The sequence below is a fragment of the Protopterus annectens genome, chromosome 13.part0, assembly GCF_019279795.1.
Source record: "Protopterus annectens isolate FY-2018-M chromosome 13.part0, PAN1.0, whole genome shotgun sequence".
Taxonomy (NCBI): domain Eukaryota; kingdom Metazoa; phylum Chordata; order Ceratodontiformes; family Protopteridae; genus Protopterus; species Protopterus annectens.
The window spans coordinates 1,344,288,390-1,344,311,871 of record NC_056747.1 but is presented as its reverse complement, the minus strand read 5'-3'; positions in this window follow the sequence as shown (position 1 = coordinate 1,344,311,871).

The window sequence follows — 23,482 nt, the reverse complement described above, 5'->3', positions numbered from 1 at the left end:
GTAACCATAGCAGCTCAGTGTATCTCACCTCTCAGCATATAGTAATGTTAGCAGCTGGTGTAGCACACCACTCAGCTTAGAGTAACCTTAGTAGCACAGTGCAGCATACCTCTCAGCTTATTCTAATGTTAGTAATTCAGCTCAGCATTATGGTAACAATGGCAGCACAGTGCAACAACTGCCCAGCTTATAGTAACCATAGCATCTCAGTGTAGCATACCTCTCCACTTAAAGGAAACATAGCAGTTCTGTGTACTCTACTTATAGGAATTTTGTAGCTCAGTGTAGCGTACATCTCTGCTTATAGGAACTTTAGCAGCAGTCATCTACATACCTGTCACCTTACAGCTCAGTGCAGCATTCCTCTCAGCTTATACTAAACCTAGCAGTTCAGCCCAACATTATACTTACCATTGCAGCACAGTGTAGCAAACTGTGCAGCTTATTATAACCTTAACAGCCCAGTGCAGCACACCTCTCAATGTAGAGTAACTTTATCAGTTCAGTGTAGCATTATACTAATCATAGCTGTTCATTGTAACACATCTCTCAGCTTATAGTAACCATACCAGTTCAGTATAGCATACCTCTCAGCTAGTAGTAAGCTTAGCAGCTCAGTGTAGCATACCTCTCAGCTTATAGTAACATTAGCAGCTCTGTGTAGCATACTGCTCAACTTACAGCAACCTTATCAGTTCAGTGTAGCATTATACTACCCATAGCTGTTGAATGTAACATACCTCTCAATTATAGTAAAAATAGTAGTTAAGTATAGCATACCTCTCATTTAGTAGTAAGCTAAGAAGCTCATTGCAGCATATCTTTCAGCTTATACTAACTTTAGCCATTCAGCGGAGGATTATAGTAACAATTGGAGCACAGCGTGGCACACCACTCTGCTTATAGTATCCTTAGCAGCACAGTGTAGCATACCTCTCAAATTACTCTAATCTTAGCAGCTCAGTGTAGTATACCTCTCCTTTTATACTAAGCTTAGCAGCTCAGTGTAGCACACCTCTCAACTTGTAGCAATCTTAGCAAATCAATGTAGTATACCTCTCAATTTTCAGTAACCTTAACATTTCAGTGTAGCATACCTGTCCACTTATAGTAACTTTAACAGTTCAGTGTAGCATACGTCTCAGCTTATAGTAACCAAAGCAGCTCAGTGTAGCATTCCGCTCAGCTTATAAAAATGCTACCAGCTTAGTGTAACACATTTTTCTTTTTTTTTATTTTGCTAAATATTTTTATTATTTCAATTTGATGACAAAAATATTACTCAGAAAGATATATATATATATAAATTGCATTAGATCATCAAAAAGAAATACAAAAGTGTCAAGAAATAAACATAAACAATAAATTAATCGAAAAAAGAAAAAAATTAACTATTTACAAGGTGTCTACTGAAAATTTGTAACCTCTAAGCATGTTTAACATTTAATTATATGAAAAATGAAATAGTGTCCATTTATTCAACAGTCTCTTTAATTTCATCCAAGAATTTAAAGATGAAGTTATTCTAGTGGGGTCTATATTAAAAGAATGAATAATCAAAATTGCAAACGCTCAGATGAGCGAAAATGCAGTAACTCGAGGTTTGGATTTTTTTATCGCAGTACAGTGAAGATCGGAATATTTGCCCTTTCTTCACTGTAGTGTGATCTCTGAGTTAGAATATATATTTAGTGGGGATGTGTGGGGTGCAACCCCCCCCACAATAATTTTTTGAGTTGCTGCATTTTTGCTCATCTGAGCATTCGAAATTTTGATTATTCGTTCTTTTACTATAGACCCATTCTAGTGGATTTTTGCTTAATGGTTAACACATTTGACATGTTTCCATTGCAATATTAAAAAATTCTTTCATAGTTGGTGTGGTAGTTGTCTTCCAATTTTTTGTTATTACTCTTCTTGCAATTGTAAGAAGTATCCAAAGAAGAGGATGATCAACTTTTTAATACAAGAGGGAACAAGTGCATTGAATAGAATTAAAGATTTATTTAGATTGAATTTTCCACTAAATAAAGCCTGTAAAAAAGTTAATATTACTCCAAAGTGGGTATATACTGTTGCATTCATAAGGCATATGTTGCCAATCAGCAATAATATCTAATCCACATCTCTAACAACCAGCTTTTTTTAGAAATCAAAAGTATTTTATGAGGTGTAATAAATGCTTTATGCAAAAATGTCTTTGAAAAAAATCATCCAACCCAATGAAGTTTGAATTCAGGATGTTAAAATGATTTTTTTCACTGTCACATGGATAATAGACATTAACAGTTACAAAATATTCCCAGTAGTTATCTCTAAAAAAAATCCATCTTGTTTTCTGCAGTTCTATTAATTCTAGAAAGATTACTTTTCTCTGGAGTACTTTAAAAAGTAAATGATATCAAGTATTCTATTAATTTAGAAATCTCATTTTTAATATAACTTTGCATCAAAGAATCTCATTTTTAATACGTTGCATCAAAGATAGCCTATTTTCTAAAGCAAATCTGCAGTTTTGTATATCCAGCCGTAGATCTGAACTTAAGTTAAATTTGTATACAATGTGATCTAGTGAAAGGGCCAGATTCAGGAAGGCTTACACGGAGTTCAAGAGTAGTGTAAGCCTCCGTGTAAGCCTCCTGATTCAGGAACAGCCCAAATCTCCGTGTAAGAGACAGCTAACACGTCTCTTACATGGAGTGGGCATGGAAATGCTCAATACCTCATTTGCAGCTCAAAGATATGCAAATGAGGTATTTGAGCGATCCACGAAGCAGAAACCAGTCCATGTAACGGACGTGTTAGCTGCAGAAATGTACTCAGCTGACAACTGAGTACATTTCTGCAAAATTAAAAACGGAGCTATGTCAGCTCCAAATAAAGGGTGCATATGTTTAATTAAGCATGCCAATGGCCAAATATGTGGCCATTGGCAGGAAAAAGTGTTGCAAAAATAAGTTATATAACTTTTTTTTTTTCATGGGATTTATGTGTTTAACTGCAGCGCACACCCGCGCAAACGGGGTGCGCTACCTAAAACTGAAAACCGAAGCTTATAAACCCACAATTGTGGGATTTATGTATTACATGAAATGTCAATGGAGGGACTTGCAGACCAAAAACAATATGGCCTCCGTTTAGTGGTTGTCAAGGGGGGGAAGCTCCGTGTAAGACATGTAACTAAGCATTACTAGGCAATCCTATGTAAATGAGGGTTACAATACTGAATCACACTGCCACATAGGTAATGAGCACTTTCTGAGTAGTGTAAGAGTTAGAGAAGGGGAGGAACAGAGTAAGAGGTAGGTGACATCACGGGGAAGGATAGTGATAAATGTACCAGATTGGAGGGCAATGTAAGGTAACAGATGACAGACAGACATCAGGGAGGGAGGTGTGTCCCAACAGAACACTAGGAAAGTCAAGAAATTGAGGGTATACGCTATCCCTACACTCAAAGTTTCTTGATATACGTGCATGCGCTGTGCAGCGCGTGTAAGGCAGGTTCAACATGTGGGAGCGTGTTGCAAACTGTTTACAATGGTTTGCGCGTGTGCGTGTGTAAGGCAGTGTGCGCATTTTAGCATGAATCAGCCTAGCTAACACCGTGTAAGGATGTGTCTTGGCGTGTAACACCGTGTAGGGATGTGTACGCGTTTAAGTGACTGTGAGCGTGTTTAAGCTGGTGTGCACATTGCTCCCCTTCAGGAAACAGAGAGGAAACAGGAAACAACCAAAATACAGGGAAACTGCCAGGGAATACTGCTGGAGTTAATTGGTGGAAACAATTGGAAGCAGGCAATTATGCAGACAGACTAGAAGCCCAACCCAGCACTTAAAACACTGCAAAGAGCAGTGCAGGCTGTTTCTCACAAGAGATACTGCAAGAAAGTAAGCTATCAGAATTGAAAACTGAAAAAAGCTGAACTCAGAGCAGAAATGCTAGGGGCTGCCATAGCTGTTATAATCAGACATAGGCGAATTGCTGAGGGTGGTGATAATGCAGATGCTGACAGACAACCCAGAGTGAGAAGGAGAAGAGTATACAGGCCCAGGGTCACCTACCATGGGTTACATGAGCTGGAGATAGTAGAGCGCTATAGAGTGGACAGAGAGCTCCTGCAGCAGATTGTTGAGCTGTGCAGGCCACGCCTCACACACAGAACCAACAGAGGGGAACCCATCCCAGTGGAAACCAAGGTATGTGTTGGCCTAAGAATACTAGCAACAGGTACCTTCCAGAGACCAACTGGTGATATGATGGGGATATCACAGGCATCAGCCTCCAGGGTACTGCACCAGTTCCTGGATGCCATGTCACCACATGTCAGTGATCATATATATGTCCCTAATGACCGTGAGGTTGTGGCCAGCAATATGCGTCTCTTCCAGCAAATAGCGGGATACCCTGAGGTGCTGGGTGCAATAGACTGCACGCACATACGCATCAAAGCACCAGCCGGTGAGCGGGGTAGAGCCTACATTAACCACAAGGGATACCCCTCCATCAACTGCCAGGTCGTGTATGATGCCCAGGGCATAATAATGAATGTGTGTGCTGGCTGCCCTGGGAGCTACCACGATTCCCACATCTGGCATCTGACGCAGCTGTACCAATCATTTGCCAATGGGGACTTCCCACACGGACACCTAGTGGGGGATGCAGGTTATGCACTTGAGCCGTGGCTGATGACACCCATCAGAAATGCACACACACCTGAACAGGAACACCATAATGAGGCACACGCACAAACACGTAATACCATAGAGCGTGTGTTTGGGCTGCTCAAGTCACGGTTCCGGTGTCTGGACACATCTGGTGGAGCTTTGCAGTACACACCAACTACATGTACCCAAATGATCATGATATGTGCTATGCTACATAATATGATCCTGCGGAAACAGCTGCAGCAGGACCAGCACAGGGCTGGGCCAAACATCCCCCCACCATTGCCAAGGCCACCACAGGCAGGGGGTGACTCGGAGGAGGAACAACCTGACCTTGTCCCAGTAGGCAGAAGGAGGCATGCCCAGTATGCCCTGGCCTTGGCAAAGAGGCAACACATAGCACATACGCTTGGTCAGTAGGAACACTGGGACTGATACCCGCTCTGACTCACTCATACAGTAACAGGGATGCCTAACATGACACAACCTGCTTCCAAACGTACAGGAGTGTAGTATGTGTATCCGACAGAGGTGGCCCTGCAGCACCACCTGAGGCATGAATGCCATGTGTTAAGTAATGTAATATCATGTACAATATGCACACCTGAGGACCCCAACTAACATCCATATCCACGCATATGACCCTGCGGAAACAGCTGCACGTCATACAGTGATGTACATGTGCAAAACATGGAACAAGATACAAAATGAGGGTGACTAGCAATAAATAGCATGGATAACCACACACCCATGTTTGTACCACAGCAAGAAGCAACATGGAATAGCCATGGTCAAAAACCAATGGCTAAAACCGACTACTACTATATAGCCTGCTGCAGACCACTGTCCTAATAGCAGGAACTGCCCCAGGCCTATGTCCATAGGTTCATAGGTTCATACTAGGCTATCTGCCCTAGGGCATTAATAAGCCTAGCCCAGAGTTTTGTGGCTTCTGCCACCCCTGCAAGTTGATAGATAATATGCCCATTATTTTGCTGTGCCTCTGTCAAGCAGTGATACTGAGGTTATCCCTGGGGTATACCTGCAATCTCCCATCCATTGGTCAAGATCTCACTTGAACAAAGCCAGTGAGGTGCTCAGCCTCACATGTACCAGGATTTTGTTCCACAGCATATGGACTCTCTGGGTGATGAATCTGTCCCTCCAGCACATCCTATTAATATCTGTGTTGAGGTTTAGGTCTCCTGCCCTTGTAGTTCTGATGGATGTAGAGGTCTTGAGGTGAAGCATGTTCATTAATTCTGGGTTGGACATAGCCTTGTATGTCAGGCACAGGTCACCTCTGAGCAGACAGTAAGTGACTGAATACAGCTGGAATTCCTTCAGTCGGGAAGCATAAGAAATATGTTTGAGACCCTTTCACCTCCTGTCGAGGAATTTGTGGGCCCATCCAATCTGAATGGGGCATTGTATGCAATCATTGGTCTGATGAGTGATGAGTACAGGGAACGATGACCTCCCTTGATCTAGATGTGAATCACTGCATGATGAGGTGGCCAATGTAGAAGGCCTTCCAAACTACCCTGGCAATGTGAGTGTCAAACAAAAGGTCACTGTCAACCTGAGTGCCCAGGTCCCTGATAACCTACGTTGTGCTTAGAGGATTGCCACCTAGATGGGAAGTAGTGGTAACCTTGTTCTTCCTGAAGGGTATGGCTATGCATTGTTTAGTGTTTAATGTAAGGCCATGGCCGTGGCACCAGTTATCTGTGTCTATGAGACCCTTCTGAAGGATGTCTGTGTCAGATGGGTTTCCAACTATGCTTCCCAGTTTGCAGTCATCTTCAAACTTTGTCAGCCATAATCCTCCTGTGTTTGCTCGTGCTTCTGAAAAGTAGATACTGAACAAATGTGGGCCCAGGACTGAGCCCTGTGGGACACCACTTGTGACAGCTCTGGAGTGTGAACTGGCACCAGCAACTTTGACCCTGTGTGTTCCGTCACTTAGGCAGTTTGCAACCCATGCTGTGATGTATGGGTTCACAATTAAGCTGGTGATGTTTTCAATGATACCTGAGTGGGGTATTGTGTCGAAAGCCTTTGCCAGGTCAAGGTAGGCTGTGTGGACTGCCTTGCCCACATCAATGGCCTGGGTGAGTGTTTTGAAAAAGTCAACCAAGTTTAAAAGGCATGATCTGCCCTTGACAAAGCCAAACTGGATTGGATCCAATGTCTGCAAGTCCCCTATGTCTTCATTTAGAATTCCCATTATGATCCTCTCCATAGCTTAGCAGAACAGGCTTGTCAAGCTGATGGGATGGTAGTTTCTGGGGTTGGTGGAGGCACCTCCTTTGTGAAGTGGGTCCACCATTGCTGTATGCCACTCCTTGGGAACATATCCTGAGGTGTGGCTAAGATTAAACAGCTGCCCTAACTGCGGGTGTAATTACTCAATGAGTTCATGGAGCACACAACTGGGGACACCATCTGGTCCCATGGATAAAGTGTTTTCTGCCTTGGATTGAGCAGTTCCCACCCCAGCAGTGGAGATGTTTGGGGGGCTACAATCCTCTGGTGTACATACCCCCCCAGTTGGGGGGAGGGGGGGGAAATCTGCACTGAATCTGTCAGCCAGTATGTTGCCAATGTCTGTAGGTGCAGTGATATCAACATCATTCTGAACTAAGTCTGAGCATATCTGGGAGTTTCCTCCCAGGTTTCAAACATAGGTAAAAAAGGCCTCATGATTGTCCCTGGAGTCCTGAGTGGGTTTACTCTCAAAACATGCCTCGGATGATTGTATGGGGGAACCCAGTGTTTTACTCACAATGAGCAGGGGTGTCTTCCCCCCTACGGATTACGCTCTATCTCATAGTAGCTCCTTCCTTGTGTTGCACAGCTTGTTTATGGCTAGGGTCCACCAGGCTGGATGCTTGCCTGTGGTACAAAGAGTCATTATTATTTGGGATTGCCTGAACCATGCAGTCCTGGAGGTGCTGGTAGAAGGTATTTCTAAGTGATACAGTGGCTTGGGTAATGGTGTCCGCTGGCCTGGGGGCCTTGAAAGAGACCACACCAGTCCTCAGAAATGTGAAGTCGGCATTTGAGAAGGTCTTCACCATTTCTTTTCCCATCTGGGGTGTGGGTGGGATGTGGACTCCCACTGAGAGTAGTCCATGATCTGATCTCACCAATGATGGGTATCGTCTGGTGTTGAACAGTGTGACCCCATGTTCGTGATGATGTGTTCTAGTATGTTGCCTCCACTTGAGGGGATTGGGACCAGTTGTTCCATGGCATTTTAGTGTATGAACTCTTGGAACCTTTGTGTTAGAGTGTTGTGGCATGATTAGTGATCCCAGTCTATATGTGGATAGTTGGAATCACCCAGTAGGATGGTGTTTGGAGATACATTTATCCCCTTCAGTGTTTGCAGGATAGCTGTGTGAGGTACCTGAGTTTGAGCGGTGGCATGTAACATGCTACAAACTGCAGAGCAGTCTTGCCTACGGTCACTGGCACCTGGATGGTCTCCGATGCATCGTGTGTTGCCACCAACCATGAGGTGAGGGTGTCCTTGATGAATATGGACACCCACCATCCTTCTTGGTGTTGTCGGGATGCTGGTGCCAGAATGCATGATATGAGGTAACACCCGATAGTGCCGGGGTGCTGTCAGAAGCTGTGAACCAGGTTTCAGGCACAGCACAGACATCAATGTGCTACATACTGAGAAGGGCATAGAGTGTGTGCAGCTTGAGGTTGAGACCTTGGGCATTGAGCAGCATTAGCCTTAGTGTCTTTCCTTTACTGTGTTCTAGGGTGGTAGGTGTAGAATCTGAATCTTGCATAAAAAGACACAATGGGGTGGCAAGAGCATCATCTGAAATCCGAAGCCCAGGGTGACAGGTGCAAGCCGTCCCTTGCAAATCACCGTGGCCTGTCCAGCATATCATCCCAGGCAGCCAGACATTGGTCCCCCTTAGAATGACACCATAGTCTAATCAAAATACTACAGCTGATCATCTTGTCTCTGTTTATGTGGCATCATACTTGGTGAAGGTAGGATACTGCCGAAGGTCAGGGTCATACCTGCCTGGCCTACATAATCAGAGGGATCCTCTATGTCTCTTTCCATGTAGTCCAGGGAGGTACATCTCAGGTCGTTCACACCAGCATGGATTATGACTGGGTCAGACCTGTACTTGCAGTTTAGTGACCTGAGTGCTTGCATTATGTGGTGGATTCCAGTGCCCGATAGGCAGCTTACTGTGACCTCCTCTGTACCTGATCAGGTGAGTGGGACATCAGTGTGTCTGACTATGGAGTCACCTATGACAAGTGTGTCTGGCATTGTGTTTGGCCTTAAGGGCTGTGACTGTTTGGCACACCGACTCTGTGGTCAATGTGTTGCATGTGCTGTGCCCTGTGGAGTCAGTTGTGTGAGTGTCTGCTGTGGTGGCCACCGCCATTCTGGTAGACTTCTGATCAGAGCCTCCGAGAGTGTCTCTGTGTGTCTATGTGTATGATCTTAAGTTGTGACAGTGCCATGTGAGACTGGATTAAAGATGTGTGTGTGGTTACCTTCACCCTCTCTGGTCTTGCTAGTCCTATGTTGAGAGAGCTCAGCCTCCACTTTGGCTATATAGTTGCATCTCTCACATGTATGTGTGTTTTATGGCAGAAGGAGAGGGTTGTCAGTGTACATGAGGCAACTGTAACAGTGCCTCAATATTCCCAGGTTCACCAGCTGAGCAGGAGAGGACACTAGCAACTGATCCCTAGACATGCTAGAAGGAATAGACAAAACAATGTTGGAATACAGGGAGATATCAAGCCCCCCCAAGCCACATCATACTGTTTGATTGACAATAGCTACACATACACCGGTGTTTCATAGTGTCATAGTGTACTACTAGGCTATCTGCCCTAGTGCATGTATAAGCCTAGCCATAGTGATGTGGTTATTGCCACCCCTTATAGTGGTAATAAGTGTACATAATAGATTCTGAATATTGTGCCTCTGACTTAGTAGTGACACATTATGACCCCCTTACGTAATTGAATAACATGACTGTGTCTCTGTCTAGTCTGTGCCTCCGTCTCATATGCAGTTGTCCAGATGTCTCCTGAAGAGAGTCAGTGAGGGACTCTGTCAAACATGAACTGGGATACTCTGCTAGAGTGTGAGATGCCTCTGAGTTATGACTCTGTCCCTCCAGCATGTCCTATACATGTATGTGCTGAGGTTCAAATACTCAGCTCTCATGGCTCTGGTGGATTTGGATTGCTTGCAGTGGAGCATGTCCACCAAATCCTGATTGGACATGGTCTTGTATGTCAGGCATAGGTCACCTGTAAGTATGCGGTATGACACTGAACAAAGCTGGACTTCCTCTATTCTGGAAGCATATGACATGTGTTGAAGAACCCTGATCTTCATGGTAGGTACTTTTCGGGTGCAAAGGTGCAAAAAGCAGGATCTGCCCTGTACAAAGCTGAACTAGGTGGGAACAAGGGTCCGTAGGTCAGTAATGTGTCTGTGTAAGAGCTCCATGACTCCTCCCATATCTTTGCAGACAAGGCTGGTTAAGCCTGTGTGGTGGTAGTTGCCATGGTCTGTGGAGGCATCTCCTTTGTGGAGTGGGACCACTGTTGCCGTATGCCAGTGTTCAGGTACATATCCTGTAGCAAGACTAAGGTTAAATAGCAGTTGTATATATGGGTCCAGCTCCTTCTGGAGTTCACATAGCATGCAACTGGAGATACCAGCAGGTCCCATGGATGCTGTGTACTTGTCGTTGCTGAGTGTGGCTCTCACATGGACATCCAAGATGACAGTGAGGTTACATACAGCAGTGATAACTATCTTGTTTTGGGGGTGAGGGAGGGTAAATCGCACTGAAGCTGTCCGGAATGTTGCCAATATCTGTCAGGTCACTGGAATATATGTTGTTGTGTACCAACTCTGAGCATATCCGAGGGTTCACAACCAGGTGTCTGACATAACTGAAGAAAGCAGTGTGGTTACCTTCATTGTCTTTGGTGATTTATGTCCCCAAGTTGACCTTGCATGTCTTTATGAGATAATGTAGCTTTCTACTAGTGCTGATCACAGCTGTCTTCCCTTTGGACATGTAGGTCTGTCTTGCATTAGTAACCCTCATCTGTCATACAGTTTGTTTATGGCTGGGGTCCACCAGACAGGACACTTTCCCTTTGTGGAGAGGGTCCTGTTTTCAGTTGTGATTGTATGGTCCATGCTGTCTGACATCTAGCTAAGGGAGGTCATTCTGGTTCTGCAGTTATCTTTCATCAGCATTAGAAATGACCACAACAGCCCCTGTGGGTGTACCTCATGCACACACATCCAGCACCTGTAAAGTCCACAACAGTACCTCACCAGGAGTATGACAGAGCTGGAACACATGTAATGTGTAGTCTGATTAAACAGAGTGCAGCTCCACACACTGCCATGCTGTCCACCCAGATGCAAGCTGTGCCTGATGTAGAAAGCCATGTCCAAGCTGGAATCAATGCACATGCTGCACCTTGTACAATCTGAATGGCAGGGAGCTATGCACATGAGGGACCTGAACCCCAGCACTGACATATATAGGACAGGCTGTACTGCATTATCCAAAACACAGAAGCCACCCCACACATGAGTAAACTACCAGTACAGGTTGTCCATAGAGACACTGGTTGAGTCCCTCAACAGGAATCCTAATGAGTGGATGGGAGATGGGAGGTTTACCCTGGGTATCAATGTTATGTCACAGGTAGACAGAGGCACAGTATACTAAACAAGACATATGACATGGCAAACTACGCTTACAATGTGTTGATGGACAAACACATTCTCCAACTAGCATTAGGTCAAGATACCTCTTGAACACAGCCAGCAAGGTGCTCTGCCTCAAATGGACCAGGATTGTATTCCACAGCATAGGGAGTCTCCGGTGATAACTCCATCCCTCCAACATGTCCAACATACATCCCTGCTAAGGTGTAAGTCACCTGCACTAGTGGTTCAGGTGGATCTTCTGAGTCTGAGGTGGAGCATGTCCATTAATCTCTGTTTGGACATGGCCTCACATGTCAGGCACATGTCACCTCTAAGCAGATGGTATGTGAGTGAATAGAGTGTGAGTGTCTTCAATCTGGCAGCATATGACAGCTGTTGGGGTTCCTTGATCCTTTAGGTGGGGGACAGTCAGGGTGTCTCCAATTGCTGCAGATGTTGGGTGAGATACAGCCAGAATAGGGCATTCCACTCGATCACCGGTCTGATAAGTGAAGAGTACAGGGGAACAATGACCCACTAGATCTGGATGTGAATCCCATCCTGATCAGGTGGGCAATGTAGAAGGTCTTCCTAGCCACTTTAGAAATGTGAGTCTCAGAAAAATGGCGACTGTCAACCTGGGTCCCCAGGTCCATGATAACCTCCTCTGTGCTTAGAGGATTGCCACCTATATGGTAGCTTGGGGTCACCTTGCTTTTCCTGAAGGGTATGTCTACACATGTTGTGCACTTTGACTTCAGGCCATGGCCCTGGCACCAGCTATCAGTTACTGTGAGTCCCTTCTGAAGGATATCTGTGTGTGATGCACTGTCCACTATGGTGCCCAGTGTGCAGTCATCTGCTAACATTGTCATCCAAAGTCCTCCCATGTTGGCCTGTACTTCTGGGAAGTACATGACAAACAATGGGGGCCAAGGACTGAGCCCTGTGTGACACCACCTGTGACCAGCCTGGAGTCTAACATAGTGCCAGCAACTCTAACCCTGTGGGTCCCATCCTTAAGCCAGTTTGCAACCCATCTTGTGACATATGGGTTTACATTTCAGTTGTTAGGGTTTTCCACAATACCTGAGTGGGGTATTGTGTTGAAAGTGTTTGCAAGGCCAAGGTAGGCTGTATGGACTGCCTTTCCCCAACAATGGCCTAAGTGACCAATTTGAAGATGTCAACCCAGTACAAAAGGCATGATCTGCCCCTGACCAAGCCAAAATGGGATGGGTACAATGTCTGCATGTCCCCTATATCTTTGTTTATGAGCTCAATTATGATCCTCTCCATAGATTTGCAGACTACACTTGTTAAGCTTATGGGGCAGCAATTAACAGGGTCTGTAGAGGCACTGCCTTTGTGCAGATGTGCACAACTGGACCCTAACCAGGCTGTTGTGCACACTATGGAAATGTAAAGCAGTGATAGGACTAAAGCCCAGGATACTGACCACCACAGTGAAAGTACTGAAACACTACACTAGACAGTGTTACAGTGTTAGGTCAGTATGAATGGATGTTGACAATTGTGTGCAAAGTATCCCATGCAAAACCTGCAGGCACAGTATACTCCCTGTTTTGTTCACACAAAAGCATTCGGACAGTAACTACACAACATGGCACAGAACACACAACCATAAACTGGAGGTATTTGTTGAAGGTCACACTCATCCACAAATGTGATGGGCTGCAGAGTTCAACATATGTAAAGCCCACACTGGGCATGCTCACACACTTAGATAAATGAGACATCTTTCACACAACATGCCATGGGAAGGCTGAACTGGGCATGCTCACACACTTGGTCCAAATGTTACCCCTAGCAAATGTGAAAACACACCAGAGGATGCTCATCCCCCTTTCTAGACACTGATCATGTAAGCACCCTATAAGTATATTGGAGAAAGGGATTCTCTCAGTAATCCGAATAGCACGCCGTGCTAATGCGTCTGTCTGTAGTGTCATAACATGGTTAGGTAGGGGGTTGAATCCAGCAGGTGGCAAGTGTGTGTGAAGGGGGGTAAGTGTGCATGAAAGAAACATCCCTATTGGCAACTGGGAAAACACACCAGAGGATGATCATTCCACTTTCTAAACTCTGATGATGTCAGCACCCTATAAGTATATCAGGGGAAAGGAAATCCACCAGTAATGCGAATAATGCGCCGTGCTAATGCGTCCGTCTCTAGTGTCATAACATAGTCAGGTAGGGGCTTGAATCCAGCAAGTAGCAAGTGTGTGTGAAGGGGGGTAAGTGTGTATGAAAGAAACATCCCTTTTGGCAACTGGGAAAACACACCAGAGGATGATCATTCCACTTTCTAAACTCTGATGATGTCAGCACCCTATAAGTATATCAGGGGAAAGGAAATCCCCCAGTAATGCGAATAGCGCACTGTGCTAATGCATCCGTCTCTAGTGTCTTAACATAGTTAGGTAGGGGTTTGAATCCAGCAGGTGGCAAGTGTGTGTGAAGGGGGATAAGTGTGTATGATTGATATATCCCTTTTGGCAACTGGGAAAACACACCAGAGGGATATCATTCCACTTTCTAAACTCTGATGATGTCAGCATGGCAACTGGGAAAACACACTACAGGATGCACATACCCCTTTCTAAACGATATCACAATTATGTATGGCTTTTGATTACAGACATGCCATGTGTGTTGTGCACACACAGAATGCCCATGTGTGGGTTGTCCCTCACAATAATGCATGACATTGATTACACCGGTTATGGCAATGAACACATGATGTATGTGTGTGCCAAATACACATATGTACCTGTGACTTTCAATAGTTACCATGTGTGATGCCTGCCACATGTGAATACATGGTATTTGCACAGGGTAACATTATGACCGTGGTCTTCTGTGCAGATGCTGCATGTGGGATGTGTATATACAGTGTGAGATGTAGATGCTATCAGCCTAGTAGTGAGGGATGCACACCTGGTCTGGGGCATAAAGTCTACATGTTGTTCATGTACAGGAGCTGCATGTTCTCACCTGTTGTGGGAGTGGTAAGACAGTATTCCATAGCAATGCAGTGACTGCATGCTAAGAACCATTCAGCTAGGGTGTTGTAGCTAAACTTATTCATTAGCATTCAGTAATTTGTCGGAATCCCTGGTGAGGGTCTGATGCCAACCAAGGTCAGGAGTCTACCAGCCTGTGTCACTTGCTCAGTGATCCCTTCCATGTTCCCTATCATGTATCCCAGTGAGCGACATCCCACATCAGCTGTGGTGGCATGGACAATGACTGAGTCATATGTGTCCATGCATCTGACTGACTTGTATGTTGTTGTTACAGTTTGGCCATGTGTTTCCATCTCATACATGTGATGTACATCAATGGGTAGGGGATAGGGTTGACTGTGTACATGTGGCAGCTGTGACATTACTACATGACACACATATTCCACAACTGTACCATAGAGGTGACTGACAACTGACCTTTGCACATGCTACCGGAGTATTGAGATTACATTGGTGATTGACAGCACATAGGGCCAATGGTGAAAAGAGACATAGGTCCATAGGTTCGTACAGGGATATCTGCCCAGGGCATGTATCCACCTAGCCAGAGTGTGCGTGCCTTTCAACATGCATTGTGAATCTGTCTTGCTATGCCCTTTTCCAAGGTTAGTATACTGTGCCTCTTTCTCACAGTGACACATAAGTGATACCCAGGGTAACCCTACAATGTCACATCCAGTCATTAATATCACTCTTGAAGATAGTCACTGAGTCAGTCCGCCTAACCTCTATTGGGATAATAATCAGGAATGAAGGGAGCCTCTGAGTTGTGAATGTGCCCCTCCACCATGTCCTATGTATATCACTCCTGAGGTTCCAGTATTTCCAGCGTGTATCCTGGTGGGATCTGGATATTCTGAGATGCAGCATGGCCATTACGTGAGGGTATGACCTGGCCTTCTATGTCAGGCACAGATTGCCTATGAAGAGGCAGTATGTCACTGAGTAGAGCTGCTGCTACTTTAACCAGTCAGTATGTGGCATCTGTTTGAGCACTTTGATCCCCTTGTCGAGGTACATATGTGGTAGCTCCAGTTGCTGCAGGTGTCTGGTAAGGTGCATGCCGACAGGTTCATCATAGTCAATTATGGGCATGATGAGGGATGAGTAAAGGGCACAATGTCCTCCCTGGCCTACATGTGGATCCCATGATGATGTGGCCCATATAACATGCTTACCTAACCACTTTGTCCATGTTGTTGTCAAATGGTAGAATGCTATCAACCTGTACCCCAAGGTCCATAATTCCTTGGTCTGCACTTACTGGATTAACACATATGTGGTACATTGTGGTCACTTAGTGTTTGACAAAGGGGATGACTATACTCTTTCTGTCATTCACGTTGAGGCCATGGCTGTGGCACAAGTTGTTTGTTTGCAAGAGTCCCATTTGGAGGATGCGTGTGTTAGCTGTTGAGTTGATTATGGTGTTCGGTATGCAGTCACCTGTGACTTGCTGAGCCACAGTACTTCCATGTTGGCCTGTACCTATGACAAATATATAATAAACATGACAGCTCCTAGGGCTGTGCCTTGTGGGACACCACTTGTACCAGGTTGGAGGCTGACATGGCTCCAGCAATTCTACCATGTGTGTTCTGCCCTTGAGCCACTGTGCAATACCCATAGTGACATAGGGGTTAATATGTACACTGGTGAGCTTCCCTAGAATGCACAAGTGGGTATTGTATCCAAGGCTTATGCAAGGTCCAGGTAGGCTGTGTGGACCTCCTACCCCTTGACAGTGGCCTTGGTGACTGTTTCAAAGAAAGCAAACAGGTTTGATAGGCAGGATTTGCCATTGACAAAGCCAAACTGTGTATGGTGACATGTCTGTAGGTCCACAATATCTAGATATGTGAGGTTCATGATGATCCTTGCCATAGCTTTGCAGACAAAGCTAGTCAGACATATGGGGCGAGTAGTGTCCAGGATCCGTGACGGCACCACCTGCATGTTGAGGGACCACTGTTGCTGTATGCCACTCTCTGGCCACATATCGTGTATTAAGGCTGGGATTGAACAGTGGTGTTATGTCTGGGTGTAGCTCTTCTTGTGGTTCATGTAGGACACAGCCTGGGACACTGTCTGGTCCCATTGATGCAGTGTTTATTGCTTTGGGAAGGGCATCTCTTACCTGAGCATCTGTGATGTCAGGGGGGGAAGCACTGTGCTGCGAGACATATTTTCCCTTTTGGTGTGGTGGGGAGAGAAGGCAGCATTGAACCTGTCCACTAGGATGATGGCAATGTCTGTGTGTTTTATATTTTGTGTGACATATTGGATTTCCTCTGAGCATATCTGGGTAGTACCACCCAGGTTACTAACATAACTACAGGCAGCCTTGTGATTATCCTCAGTGGCTTGTGGAATCCTCTCTCAAAGATGGCCTTAGACAATCATATGGGTGTCTGTAGTTGTCTTCCAATACTCATCAGTGGTGCCTTCACATTTTGGGAGGTTGTTGTATCATGTAGTGGCGTCATCCTTCTATTGTATAGTGTGTTTATGGCTGGTGTCCGGCGCCCGGACATCTGCCTTTGGAAAATTGGGTCATGCTTTCATATGTGGCTTCATGAGCCATGCATTCCTGAATGTGTCCACAGAATGCCTCTATACAGGTATCTGCAGTCTGGTCCATATTTTCAACAGGCCTTGGGCCTTTGAAGGTTTCCACATCATTTATGAGGGGTGTGCACTTGCTTGACATGAGCTGTTGACAGACGTGCCACCCTCCAGACAGAGCAAGGGGAGGGTCACAGTCAGCTACCTGTTGGGACATACCTCCCTGGACCACATGGAAAGAGACACAGAGGAGCTCTTACAGCACCCTCTCAAACTCAGGACTCCCACACAGCCTTCATGCTGACACAGGAGAGTTTAGATTACTCTGCAAACACCATCATACTGGGTGATGCCAGCTACCCAAACATAGACTGTGAACATTACACAAGCCACAATACCCAAGCTCTAAGGTTCCCATTGATCAGACATTCTTTGGCTATGGAACAGGTAACCAACCTTCCCACAAGAGGGGCAGATATACTAGAGCTGATCTTTACAAACATGAGTACAAACTGCTCACCACTGGGAGTATATCCCTCATTGTTGCAATCAAACCATATACTAATCACACTGGAGTTCTGGATCCCCACATATGCAAACCTCCAACACATCGATGTGTGTGTGGGAAATGTCCCTATTAGCAACTGTGACAGTATCGTACAGGATGCAGATCCCCCTTTTGAAACACTGATGATGTCAGGACTGTATAACTATATCACCTGTAGTAAAGTCCTCCAGTAATTTGCATAGCGCGCTCTGCTAATGCATCTTTCTTCAGTGTCATAACGTAGTTAGGTAGGGGTTTGAATCCTGCAAAGGGAATGTATGTGTGTTAGTATGAGTGTGGTTTATGCGTGTGCACTATGCTGGGAGGGTTAACTGCCTTTTGCCAACTGGGAGAACACACTACAGGGTGCACATCCCTCCTCCTACACACAGATGATGTCAGCACCCTCTAAGTACAGCATTAGTAAAGATTTCTCCAACTACTGCAAATAGCACACTCTGCTAATGTGTCTGTTTCTACTGTCATTGCACAGTTAAGTATGGGTTTGAATCTTGCAAATGGAAAGTATGTGTTTTACTGTTGGTGGGGTTAGTGTGTGTGCACAATGATGGGGTGGGATGTGGCTTTTGCCACATGGGGCTATGCACTGCAGGGTGGTCATTACCCTTAACAAGCAGTGATGTTGATAGCACCCTATACAAACAAAACTACAAAACAGAAGGTGGTGGTACTGATAACACATGTAAGGTAACACTTCTTCAAGTAATGTCCACAAAACGGAGTAGGATAATCAAACAATTCTTTTATTCTATACAGACAACATGACAACAGACAACTAACTGCCAGTACTCAGTATAGTGTTACATGCTACTGTAACACGGACATGTACCAATATACCTAGATAGTGTTCTGAAGCCTGAATGTGGCAAGTGTGTGGATGTGGGATGTGTCTGTGTGTGCATTTCCTAATGGGAAACATGTTTGCTGTGGCAATCAGGGTACTACAGTACCTGATGCACATTACATCTTCCAACTGATGAGGTTGCCTGCACCCTGTGAGTACAGGTAGAGAAGGGGATGCCAGTAGTAAACAACATAGTGCACTTCTGAAATGTGTACCTGTCATGTATCAACAGCTACTCATGTAGGGTGATAAATAATGGGAATGGCAGGTGAGCGTGTGCATGTGTGTGGGTAGCAGGGTGTGTATAAATGCATGTGTGACAGAACAGATACATGTAGCTGAATCTACATAACAGCACAAGATGCGCATTGCCATAGTCAATGTTAGCATGTGATGGTGTGCAGCTGGTACACTTTGTTAAGTAGTATGGGTGCAGATAACAATTGAGGACATTCATACAGTTAATGCAGCAGGACTGCTGGGATATACACACATTTATACTGCAACAGTCAACAGTTACCAACATGTTACTACTTATACACATCTATGTAGTCACCCTGTGCATCAGCAACGTGTTTACCTTTACCTGCACCGATGTTGTAGTATGCAGGAGGTGGCACAGTGTCATCATATGCACAGGGTGTGGGTTAGGTATGCCCAAGCCGGCCACTGGTAACACCAATTGACATGTGTGTGTATGTGTGTTTGTGAGGGCGAGCAGTACAGCGTGGACCGTTGTTGCTGCAGTGTGTGTGTGTATGTGTTTGCCCTAGGTGTTAGGTGTCAGGTTTCTGCATGTGTGTAAGCACGCACACAGTCCCACATAATGGCTGCCATGTACAGGGTTTTGTGGACAGCCACAGACTGCACCTGTCAGGTCATCCAGATCAGTGTCTGTGGGCACGGACACGGTACCTGTGCCTGGCAGGGGTGCTACAGGCCGTATCCGGTACTAACCCAGACTGGGTACTGTCATCGGAAGCAGGGGTGTGTTGACTGGACACAGTTCCCTGTTGGGACTGTCCAGAGCCACGTGCACGTGGTCTCCTGGGGCGTCTGGATGACAGCACAGACCCAGCATTGCTGGGGCTGGTGCTGGCACTTGAGGCGCGCGAGTGGGCCCATTGTCGTCTGCGGCCACTGCCAGCTGGTGCTCTTGCTGGCATACAGCCACGTCGACGTCGCAAACGCACACCATCGCCCTGGCCCATGGACATCTGGTTGTGGAGCAGCTGTTCTATGCCCCCACAACGTCTGTCAACGACATCTGTGAAGTTACGGATAGCATTCTCAACATCACGCATGCCGTCTGTCATGGCTATGTGACATGCTCTCAGCTCCCTCAGACCCTGTCTGGTGTACCTTTCCATACGTGCCTGTGCCTGCATGACAGTTCTAAACATAGTGGAGGTTGACATACCTCCTTGGGCACATCGGCCAGAGGCAGTACGGCCACGGATGCCCCCACGAGAACCCATGGGCGACTGTCTGCGTGGTACCATTGGAGGCCTCTGCACATGGCTGCCTTGTGAGGATGCATGTACCACAGGTACCACATTACCCTGATCTATGCCCACTGCTGACTGTCCATCACCTAGGGACAATGGTGACAAAGGATGTAACGGCAGGATGACTGTGCGCATTGACGGGGTTGAAAGCTGTGTACTGTCAATTGGCTGACCAATGGCGGACCCAGACACACCTTCCTGCACCATTACAGACATTTCATCATCATAAGTACCTGGGGCACAAGATTCAGGTTCCCTGCTGCAGGTCACCAGAGCAGCACCAGAACCTACGGGAGGAAAACATGGAACACAGATTACAGTCTCAATACATATTTGAAAGAGATGCACTTCAATACTAATGCACACATTCAGAAATGGACACATGCACTCATGGACACTAACACACATGCACACTTGGGCACAGGCACACTTGCACACATGCACACCCCACAGTAAACACACACATCAGTACCGTGTTACACTACTCAATTTACTACCTGTCAATTACAGTTATTGTGAACACAGTCACCAGCATGTCTACTACAGAGTTACACTACTCTTCCTAGTTTTATAAATTGTTTTACAGATAATGTTAAAAGACTCACCAGCATGTATGGCCTGCCTCATTGCTAGATGGGAGGGACCTGGAAGTGTGAAGAGAGTAATGTCAGTGGGCACATGTGTGCCATTCGTTTTGCACATGATACAGTACAGTAGTACACTAGTTCCCTTATACACATCAGCTGCACATCATGTCTGTATATATATCATGATGACAGATACATACCACATGCACACCTTATGCGTGCATGAAGTAACAGCGTACAGAACAGTCATATGTACATACCAGGAGTTAACTCTAATCTCACCCTTACCTCTCTTCAAACGTCAACTCAAACTGTACTTCCAAAACCACTGGCTTTGTTCTTCTTGGAGTCCAGGCTAACGTCCCTCTCCCTACCCTCTCTTCACCTTTAACCCCTCATTGTGCATAGAAACTAGCTTCTACCCTGTTTCTTTCACCTTGATGTCCTTCTATGCTCTGACCTACTTCTCCCATCCCTCCCACCTCCTCTTGACTGTCTTCCTTCTTTTCCTCACTTCTCTTCTTGACTCCTGCCTCTTCCATATCATTGTATCTGTCATACTCCTTCTACTTCTCTACCCTTCTGAGCCCTAACTATTATGTATATGGCTTTTGCCTTATTGCATAACCATTATGCTTTAGGTAGGATTGCTTTGAAACCAACGGTACATTGTGTATGACTCTAAACTGTTTGACTTCCTTACATGTATGTTGATTTAATTAACAGGCTGGTGTACAATTCTATTATGTTGGCTGTCTGTATTGACAACTTGTCTGTCTGCCTTTATTACGTTATGTGTGGAGCTTTTCTCCACAGGCCTCTACTGAAAATGAACTTATATCCAGCTAGACTATCTGGGTCAACAAATGTAAAAGTAATAACAATAAATGAATATGGCATCTTACCTGCACGCCGCTGTCTTGCTGCTGTGTGGATCCAACCTCCATCAGGATGCATGATTGTTGCTGTTGTTCTGGGGCTGGATCCACAACACTTAGCAGTAGCCCCTCCTGTCTGGTGAGGGGGGGATGTGTGGCCACCCCTCCACCTGTGGCAACCTGTTGCCTGCGGATATCTGCAGCACGCTGGCGGACATTTCTTATCAAATCACTGCAGTGATGTCTCACCTGCTCATATGTCCTATCATGCATGCCAACATCATTTATCCTGCTAACGAGGTTTTGCCACAGTGCAGACCTCTCCTGCTGATTCTGGGTGGTGCGTGAGAACAGGATGGCATAGTCACGCACCAGGCTCTGGTGGATCACGCCATCCTCTGCAGCAGAGTAGGCAGGATTCCTTTTAGGTGCCATGTCTATCTGGAAAGGTACACAAACAGGTTATCAGCATAGTATCTCAACAATACATGGTACACATTCTATACAGGGAGTGTTAACTTCTACTTATTACTGATTGGTTAAAACCTGATTACAGTGTAGCTATCATTCTATGTCATTTGTACTAAGTACTTGGCCTTCAGACCAGTTGTTTTACATTAGGGAGGTTGGTGGCAAGCACTGTGGTGGCAGGACACATATCTTTCATCCATTGAAGTTGGGAACTGCTGATTGTGGGCCCAGTGTACAAGTGTATTACTTCTGGTATGGGCAGTTGGCCTTCAGGCCAGTTATTTAACATTAACGAGGTTTGTGGTCTGCACTCATGTGTGACAATAGGCTATACTCTGCCATTCATAGCTGGGGACATCTGGTTTCAGGTTTATAGTGCCTGCATATCTGAGCTGTATCTTACTGACATTGCTACACCTTGTTTGTTGTAGCAAACACTACATCCAGGCCTCCTGGATCTACCTTTGTTTATATGCTTGTTATCTGTTAGCTTGTTATTTCACTGGTATGCTACTTCCACATAGTACACATCTTCTCAACACATCTGTGACTCACTACTGTTATCTGCATTGCTTACTGTACGTACTTCCATGTTACACCTAACGAGACACCTACAGCAACTGGTACAGGACAACAGTACATCATCAAGGGGATGCAATGGCTCACACAGATGTCATATGCTGCCCAGGTAAAGTGAATCCAGCTGGACTCAGTGGCATACTGCCTGTTCAGAGGCAATCTGTGCGTGCCATATACAGCCATGTCCTACCTAGCAGTAATGAACGTGATGCACCTCAGGCAATCAGAGTCCCATACAGCCACATGCTCAGGAGAGCTGGACCTCAGCACTGACATACATGGACATGCTGGAGGGGCATATTCCTAACCGAGTGGCTCCCTTCACTCTGTAATGAGCTCACACTACTGGTTAGGCAGAGTCCCTCATTGACTCTCTTCCATAGGAATCTGGATGAGTGGATGGAGATCATAGTTGTACCCCAGGTATCACTTCTATGTCACTGTTAGACAGAGGCACAGTATACTAAAGTCGGACAAGGGCATAGCAGCATAACTTGTGATTGGGTGGCAAAAGACAAACACATTCTACTAGGCTTACCAATGCCCTAGGGCAAATAGCCTAGTATGAACCTATGAACTGTTCATTCTCAACTGTTCGAGCTCATTACAGAGTGAAGGGAGCCTCTCGGTTAGGAATATGCCCCTCCAGCATGTCCATGTATGTTCTATTCAGTCGCTTACCGCTTGCTCAGAGGTGACCTTTGCCTAACATACAAGGCCATGTCAAACCCAGATTTGATGAATATGCTTCACCTCAAAAAATCTAGATCCATCAGAGCCACAAGGGTGGGAGACTTAAACCTCGACACGGCTATTAATAGGAATATGCCCCTCCAGCATGTCCATGTATGTTCTATTCAGTCGCTTACCGCTTGCTCAGAGGTGACCTTTGCCTAACATACAAGGCCATGTCAAACCCAGATTTGATGAATATGCTTCACCTCAAAAAATCTAGATCCATCAGAGCCACAAGGGTGGGAGACTTAAACCTCGACACGGCTATTAATAGGACGTGC